We start from the raw sequence: 8,246 nt of genomic DNA, 5'->3' as shown, positions 1-8,246 counted from the left end.
TGTGCTACCACACCCGGCTCCCAGCCCTCTTTAAATGTTTAAACCTTGAGTTAATCTGGAATTTCTTCAAAGATACAAATTATGAATCCAATTTTACTTTTCCTAGATTGTCTTTTTTTTTTTTTTTTGAGACAGGGTCTTACTATATAGTTCAGACTGGCCTTGAACTCACTATGTATCCCAGACTGGCCTCGAACTCCTGGCAATTCTCCTGCCTCAGCCTCCCAAGTACTGGGATTATAGGTGTGCATGACTACACCTGGCTGTTTTGATTTTTTGAAGCAAGTTCTTACTGTGTAGTCCACGCTGGTCCTGAACTCACCATGTAGCCCCAGGCTGGCCTTGAATTTACAGCAATCCTCTTGCCTCAGCCTCCTAAATGCTGGGATTATAGGTCACCACACCTGGCTTGTTTATTTTTGAGATGGGGTTGGCCTTGAACACTTGGGCTCAAGGGGTAATCCTGCCTCAGCCTCCTGAGTATCTAGTGACTGCAGATCCAAGCCACTGTGCCAGGATTTAATCTCTGATTAACTCATCTTTTTTCAATAAATTTGAAATGCTTTTATCATCTCCTACATTTCCATAGGTATTTGGATCTGTTTCTAGATTTCTGTATCTTCCACTGATCTATGCTATGTAGTCTCAGCTGCCCTTGAACACAGATCCTCCTGCCTCAGCCTGCCTAGTGCTGGGATTACAAGCATGGTCCTACCACTCCCAGTGGCTTCATACCTTCTGAGTCTCCACTCATTACCTCTTTTTTTTCCCCCACTCATTGCTTTTCCTGGATACTTTTGCTTGTTTAGTTTTCCATATGAGCTTAGAGTCAGTTTTTCTAGAGCTTCACTCCTCCTGCAAGGAAAAAAAATATAATTTTTAATTGGGTTAAATTCATAAAGGAGAACTGACATCTTTAAAAGCATCATTTTTGTTTGTGTGTTTGTTTCTGCAACACTGGGGACTGAACCCAGGGGCTCACACGTTACGCAAGTGCTCTACCACTGAGCTATACCCTCAGCCCTTTAAAATCTTGTTTAAATTTTGAGACACAGGCTCAAACTAACTGCTAAATGCCAAGAAGCAGCTGCAGTTCTGTCTCAGCCTCCTGAGTGGCTGAGATGATAGGCATGTGCCTTCATGCCTGGCTACACAGCGTCTTTGTATCCAAAACAAGGTGTTTACCCCCAGCTTCTACTTCTGCTGGTAGCAGCAGTGGCCACTGACCCATGTGTAGCTCTGTTCTGAGCACCAGGCCTGTTGTGCACCCCCAGGTATCTCCTGGTGGATAGGGGAGCCCCAAAGAACCACTGCTGGAACCTGTTTTCTGTTGCTGTAATTAAATACTACAGACTGAACAATTTGGGCTGGGCATGGTGGCACACACCTGTAATCCCAGCACTCGGGAGGCTGAGGCAGGAGGCTCATTGCGAGTTCAAGACCAGCCTGGGCTACGAAGTGAGCTCAAGGCCAGCCTGAACTGCATAGTGAGACCCCGTCTCAAAAAGACAAAACAAAACAAAACAAAACAAAAAACCAGACTGAACAATTTGTAAAGACAGAAGTTTATGTGGCTTACAGTTTGGGAGGCTGGGACATCAGAGCATGGTGCTGGCACTGGTGACGGCCTTCTTGCATCATAGAGCGGTGGAGAGTATCACACAGGGCAGGATGGCAGGCATGCTCTCATGCCTCTTCCTGTCATAAAGCCACTAATGCTATTGTGGGGGCCCCACCCTTATGACCTCAGCTAATCCCAATCATCTCCCAAAGGCCCCACCTCCAAATACCATTAACACAGGAATTTGATAATTAGATTTTCAACACATGAAATTTGGAGGACAAATATAAACCATTCCATCTCCCCCTAAAATCTGATCCACCCTTCTCACTAATCTACTCATATGCTTATACCAGATCAAGGGTCTAGCGTTATCTCAGATTCCTCCCTGTCTCCCAGGAGCCATATCTAATCAGTATTGCTTTTATTGTTTTTAACTGCTTTATGGAGGTGGAAATGACATACAATAAACCACACATACTCACTTTTTTGCATATTCACTTTTGACAAACGTATATATCTTTGAAACCATCGCTATCTTTAAGATATAATGAATACATATGTCACTTCCAAAAAGTCTCCTCAAGCCCTTGGTAATCTCTCCCATCCTTTCCTACCCTCTAGTCTCCACAGCCAACTACTGATCTGCTTTCTGCTAATAGATTAGTACGCATCTGTTATTTTTTGGGGGGGTTACCGAGAATCAAACTCACGACTTTGTGCTTGCCAGACAGGCACTTATGCTGCTGAGCTATATCCCCAGGCCCTATATGCATCTGTTAGAATCATCATATAAATGGAGTTAGAGTATGTAGTCTTCTCTGGCTTGCACTCAGTAGTATTCTGAGATTCATGTTGCTCCTGTTCATTGCTGAGTAGTATTCTACTACATGTATATAGATATTTGGTTTCTCTCTCACCTATTGAATATTTGTTCCTTCTACTTTTGGAGTATTGTAATTAAAGTAAACTGCTATGTACAAGTATTTGAATGTTGTCATTTCTCTTTGCTAAGAGCTTAGGGGCAGACTGGCTGGGTCATATGCTAAGTTGTAGTACTATCAGATAGTTTTTGGTTTCTATCTATGGTTCTGGTTTGTAACTCTCTTCCTAAAGCAGACCATAGAATCTAGAATTTCTCCTCCCCAAAGTAGGTCCTATACTCTAATTTTGCCTTGCCTTTCTACCTGGGAGCTGGCCATAAAGAAATTTCCCAGCCTGCCTTGTCTCACAGATCCTAAGACTCCACTTCAGAAGGGCCCTGCCCACAGGCAGGAGGGAGGAAGGCCTCAGAGCCCCAAGCCTCTGAGCACACACCAGGCGGGCCCTCCACTGCAACAGATCAGACCTTTTTTGTGCAGTCAGTTGATGCATTTGTCTGTGCTTCAGTCATACTGGCATAGTGTCCACTAACACTCAAAAAGGTGGGTTCAGAGAGCTTCCAGGGAGCCAGATACATGAGGTTCCCAAAGAGGGTGCAGACGCTCTGCAGCTGGCCCCGCGGCCCGCCCTGTGCATCTCTTAGTCTGCACCCTCGTAACTTCCTTTATAGTAATCTTGTAAAATGTTCCCGAAATTCTATGAGTTTCTTCAAAACATTAACTCAGCTGGCGTCCTCTGCAGAGCTGGCAGTGGGGAAACCTCACACATGTGAGTTCAGAAGCCATCGGGATTGTGAATGCATAGGAGGGGAAAACGAGTCTATTTTTTTCTACTCATAGGTGTAAGTTTAAGTTTTCTTCCTTCCTTCCTTTCTTCTTTCCTTCCTTTCAGATTGTAGCTAGGTGTGGTAGGGAACTGGAAGCAGGATCTTCTCAAGTTCAAGGCCAGCCTTTAGTACACAGGGAGAACCTGCCCCCCATAAACAAATTTTAGAACCATATTATTACTATTTTGTTGTTGTTGTTGTTGTTTTTGAGACAGTCACACTATGTAATTTAGGCTGGACTTAAACTCACTAAGTAGCCTAGGCTGGCCTCAAATTTGTGGCAATTCTCCTGCTTCAGCCACCCGAGTGCTGGGATTATAGGCGTGCACCACCATGCCCGGCCTAGAACCATTGTAGATTTGCAGAAAAACTGCTGGGAAAGGAAAGACTTGCTTTCTATCCCTTTTCTCTGGCACAGTATTTTTCCTATTATGAACATCTTGCTTTAGTGTAGCAGATTCATTAGAACTGAAATAACTCGATACAATATTATTAACCGAAGTCCATAATTAACTTCAGTGTCTCAGAGTAGTTTCACAGCCCTACAAACTCTCTGTCTCCCCTATTCACCTTCCTCCTTCCCCTTTGACCCCCTGCTCAAAGTTTTGCCTCTTCCAGAATAGGATGTCAAAGAGTTGGAATCATTTAGTGCGTTGCTTTTCCAAACTGGCTTCTTTTAATTGGTGTGATAATTTGGATCTCAAATGTTCCCCAAAGGCCAGCTGATGGGCTTGTGGGGAGCGATCAGATTGTGAGGTCTCTGACTTTATCCACAGAGAGGGAGGCCATAATTTGACAGTACTGTTGGGAGGTGAGGGAAACAAGAGGTGGGCCTCAGTGAAGGGGGTGGATCATAGGGTATATGTGACCTCGGGCTCTGTACCTGGTCCCCAGTTACTTCCTCTCTGGCTCCTTCCTTCTCTGTGCTTCCCAGCTGCTGTAAGGTGGGCAACTTTCCTCCCTCCTGGTCTTCCACAATGATGTTTCTGCCTTGGAGTCAGCTCACCATGGACCGAAGCCTCTGAAACCATGAGCTACAAACACCCTTTCCTCCTTTTAAGTGTTGTTCTCAGTTACTTGGTCACAAACAGTGAAAAGCTGACAGTCACAATTTACAAGATGCACTTAACGGGGGGAGTCACCATGTCTTTCTGCAGTTTGACAACTCATTTCTTTTCATCACTGAATTTTAAAGAAATGGCGGGGTCCTCTGCTGTCTTTTTTTTTTTGGTTTTTCTCCGGTTTTTTGTCTTTTTTTTTTTGGTTTTTCTCCGGTACCGGGAACCGAACTCACGACCTTGCGCTTGCCAGGCAGGCGCTTTTGCCGCTGAGCTAAATCCCCAGCCCCTCCTCTGCTGTCTTTACCATGCTGGAGGAGGCTGGGGCTCACTTCAAGATGCCCATGTTTGTGGTGGGTGAGCCGTGAGAAATATAACTCCCTCACACGCAGCAGCAGTGCCTCCCGCACATGCAGCCAAGGTCATCCGTGATAACCTTGGCATTGCAAGGGGACTAAGGCCACAGTCCATGCCACCATCCCTGCCACCCAGCAGATGGGGATGGGGCCAGGGATATAGCTCAGCAGCATAAGCTCCAGCCTGGCAAGCACAAGGTCCTGAGTTTGATTCCTGGTACCAGAAAAAAACAAAAACAAAACTAAACTCAGAAGATGGGGTAGTGTCTCAGGAACTGGCCTGATGATCATGGGGCTGCTGAGAACATCATTCCTGCATCCATTGGGGCTGCCAAGGTCCTGGGCAATGTCAGGCCTGAGCTGAACGGGAAGTCCACTGGCATGGCCTCCTGTGTCCCCAGCACAATGTGTCCGTTGTGGATCTGACCTCCTGCTGGGAGAAAGCTGTCAAATAAGAAGACACAGAGAAGACGGTGAAGCAGGCAGCAAAGGGCCCCCTACAAGGCATCCTGAGCCACACTGAGATCCAGGTTGTCTCCTGTGACATTCACAGCAATACCCACTCTTCCACCAAGCACAGTGGGGCTGGAATTGCTTTTCTGAGCTCATTTCTGGGTCTAACAATAAGCAGGGTGGTAGATCTCACGGTCCCTACGTGGCCTGCAAGGAGTAAGAGCCCTGGACCACCAGCCTCAGCAGCAGCATGCGAGGCAGAGAGGCCCTCAGCTGCTGGGAGTCCCTGCCCTCAACACACTGGGAATCTCCCTCATCACAGCGTCTGTCCCAGAGCACTGAAGCAGGAGCTTAGGGAGCCCAATCTTGTCATGTGCCATCATCAGGTCTGCTGCAGCCCCCTAAAACAACCCAACCCAGCTACCTCCCTAGCTGGAGCCAACCTCTGTCCCCGGACATGTGCAGCATTCTTTTATCTGAATTTTCTTTCCCTTTCTCTCTTTCTTTGTACTGGGAATCGAACTCAGGACCTTGCATTTGCCAAGCAGGCGCTTATGCCACTGAACTATATTCCCTGCCCCCTCCTTCCTTTCTTGCCCTACTCTAACTCCTATGTACTTCCTCCTTTGCTTGGACAAATCTGATCAAACAGAATGAAACCCAAGCCCCCCACTCAGCCCTGCCACTCTCTCCTCCTTTCTATTTACACCGCTAGAACTTGCTCAGTGTATACACCCTGGGCTCAACCCCCACTACTGCTAAATAAAAAATAAAAAATAAATTGGGGCTGGGGATTTAGCTCAGCGGCACAGCGTCTGCCTGGAAAGTATAAGGTCATGAGTTCAATTCCTGGTACCGGAAAAAGAACAAAACTAAAAATAAATAAATAAATGAAAAATAATAAATAAATAAATAAATAAAAAGGGCCCAGGATGTGGCTCAGTGATTAAAGCGCTTGCCTAGTATTCACAAAGCTCTAGGTTCCAGCCCCAGCACAAAAAAACCCAGCAGCAGCTGGGTGCTAGGGCACACGCCTGTAATCCCAGCACTTGGGAGGCTGAGGCAGGAGGATTGTTGTGAATTTGGGACCAGCCTGGGCTACAAAGTGAGCTCAAGGCCAGCCTGAACTGCATAGTGAGACCGTCTCAAAAAGATACACACGTGGGCCAGGGATATAGCTCAGTGGCGTAAGCGCCTGCCTGGCAAGTGCAAGATCCTGAGTTCGATTTCCGGTACCAAAAAAAAAAAAAAAGACACACACATACACACACAAAAAAAGACAAACAAACAACAAAAACAAAACCAAAAACAGCAGACATACTTCATTCCCCTGCGGTGCCAAGCCTTCTTGCAGGCAGTCTCCTGCCTGGATTCCCCCCACTCATGACTCCCTGGCCCTGAGGAGCACCCACTCTGAAACCCGGACTACAGCCAGCTTGGCCTTTGCTTTGCACCAACGCTTCTTCCTCCCAGTGGACTGTCCAAGTCATACCTGGTTCAATGTCTGCCTCATCAGAGGGGCTGGGGCCAGGGGTCTTCATCATCCAATGCCCGGGTGAGTACGAGGCTCCTATATATAGGAGGTGGTCAGTGCCCACATGGGGACAAATGCAGTGAGGAGTGACAGAAGTTTTGTGAAAGGCACTGTGGGGACTGTGGAAAGCAAGGGTTGAGGGGAGGAGCGCTATTTGCCATCTCTCCAGGCCACCTTTATCTCTCAGACCTCTGCTCCCTATAGTGCAGGCACAAGGAACACTGCAATTGCACTTAGGGGTGCAGGTTCCCCAGTCTCTACCAGTGATGGCGAACCTTTTAGAGCTTTCAGTAGGAACAAACAGCCTGCTGGGGTAGGTGTGCCATAGGTTCGCCACCACTGTGTCCAGACCTTTGATTTTGTTCTTTTTTTGTTTTGTTTTGTTTTTGTCTTTTTGAGACAGGGTCTCACCCTGCAGATCAGGCTGGCCTTTGAGCTCACTTTGTAGCCCAGGCTGGCCTCAAACTCACAAAGATCTTCCTGTCTCAGCCTCCCAAGTGCTAGGATTACAGGTGTGCGTCACCATGCTCAGCACCACCTTGCTGTTCTTTCTCCTAGGAAAACCTTTCCCAGCACCTCATCGTGTAAGTCCTATTTGTTTATAGGAACCAGTAGTTTCTTTGATTCCCAAAATCGGGCATTCCCTAATACCTTTTCTCCCAGCAGGGGCTGATACGCCTTCATTCTGGTCTCTGCCATGGTAAGACTCCCCTCAGAAGGGTTTAGTTAAGATCTGACCCATAAAAGCCAGGTGTGGTGGTGCACACCTGTATTCCCAGCACCCCAGCACTGGGAGGCTGAGGTAGGAGGATTGCTGTGAGTTTGAGGCCAGCGTGGAACATAGTCAAGACTCTTTCTCAACAAACAAATAAAAAGATCTGACACATAAATGCTGAGTGGTGGAGGTCAAAGACCCCAGAAACTATTTCCAGCGCTGACTCACCAGGTGAGGGGGTTCAGCAAACCATACCCTTGCAGACCTCAGTTTTCCCCATCTGTAACCTTGGGGGTGAGAGTGGAGTCCCACTACATCCATGGCTGTTACCTTTCGCGGATCATAGGTCCTAGAATTCCAGGAAAGCTATGCATGATTTCTGCAGCAGAATGCTTGTCTATATATCATGTCGGGGCTCCAGCAGCTCTTAGGCTGGCACCCCCATAGCAGTGGAGAGCCCTGGACTCGGGGAATCACTTCAGTGCCTCCCCACTTTTTAATTCTCCAACCTCTTGTAGTCTGCCAGGGGTAGGCGGAATCAAGGGTCCCAGGTGGGCCTGCACCCCTGCTCAAAGCCTCTGCAGCCCTCTCCCGGGGTCACGCGGCAGGACGGAGCTTCCGGGTGCAAGAAACCTCAGGACACTAGAGAAAGAGGGGCTCTCACCGTTACAACTGTCCACCCCACTCAAAGCGCGAACGGGAAGATCTGGGCTGAGCAGGGCGGGGACTTACCTAAGGTCACACCATGAGTCCCGGCCTGGAGAGCTGGCTTCCCGTACCCCGCCCGGAAGGACGCACCGAGCCACTGAGGCGGTGACTGAGCTCCGGGCCTGAGCCCCAGGGCGCTGGGGCGGGTGGGGC

General features: G+C 48.0%; 1 long non-coding RNA gene across 4 annotated transcripts in view; it reads right to left on the bottom strand.

The window, feature by feature from the left end:
- The window catches only part of LOC106148466, a 9,295-nt gene extending 1,088 nt beyond the window's left edge, over positions 1 to 8,207 (bottom strand). Inside the window, exons 1-5 of one of the 4 annotated variants that reach the window (XR_001233933.1) lie at positions 8,118 to 8,205; positions 6,629 to 6,706; positions 4,932 to 5,127; positions 1,580 to 1,698; positions 736 to 855 (exon numbers count right to left, since the gene is read on the bottom strand). This is a non-coding gene — a long non-coding RNA (uncharacterized LOC106148466). Of the gene's footprint in view, positions 1 to 735; positions 856 to 1,579; positions 1,699 to 4,931; positions 5,128 to 6,628; positions 6,707 to 8,117 lie in introns of all 4 variants that reach the window. The other 3 variants (XR_001233934.1, XR_001233935.1, XR_001233936.1) reach the window with 3 other exon arrangements.
- Between the last annotated feature and the right edge of the window lie 39 nt (positions 8,208 to 8,246).

The sequence above is a fragment of the Chinchilla lanigera genome, unplaced genomic scaffold (genome assembly GCF_000276665.1).
Source record: "Chinchilla lanigera isolate Chin_1 unplaced genomic scaffold, ChiLan1.0 scaffold00021, whole genome shotgun sequence".
NCBI classification, from domain to species: domain Eukaryota; kingdom Metazoa; phylum Chordata; class Mammalia; order Rodentia; family Chinchillidae; genus Chinchilla; species Chinchilla lanigera.
The sequence above is the reverse complement of the archived record's forward strand: the minus strand, read 5'-3'. Positions and strand labels throughout refer to the sequence as shown.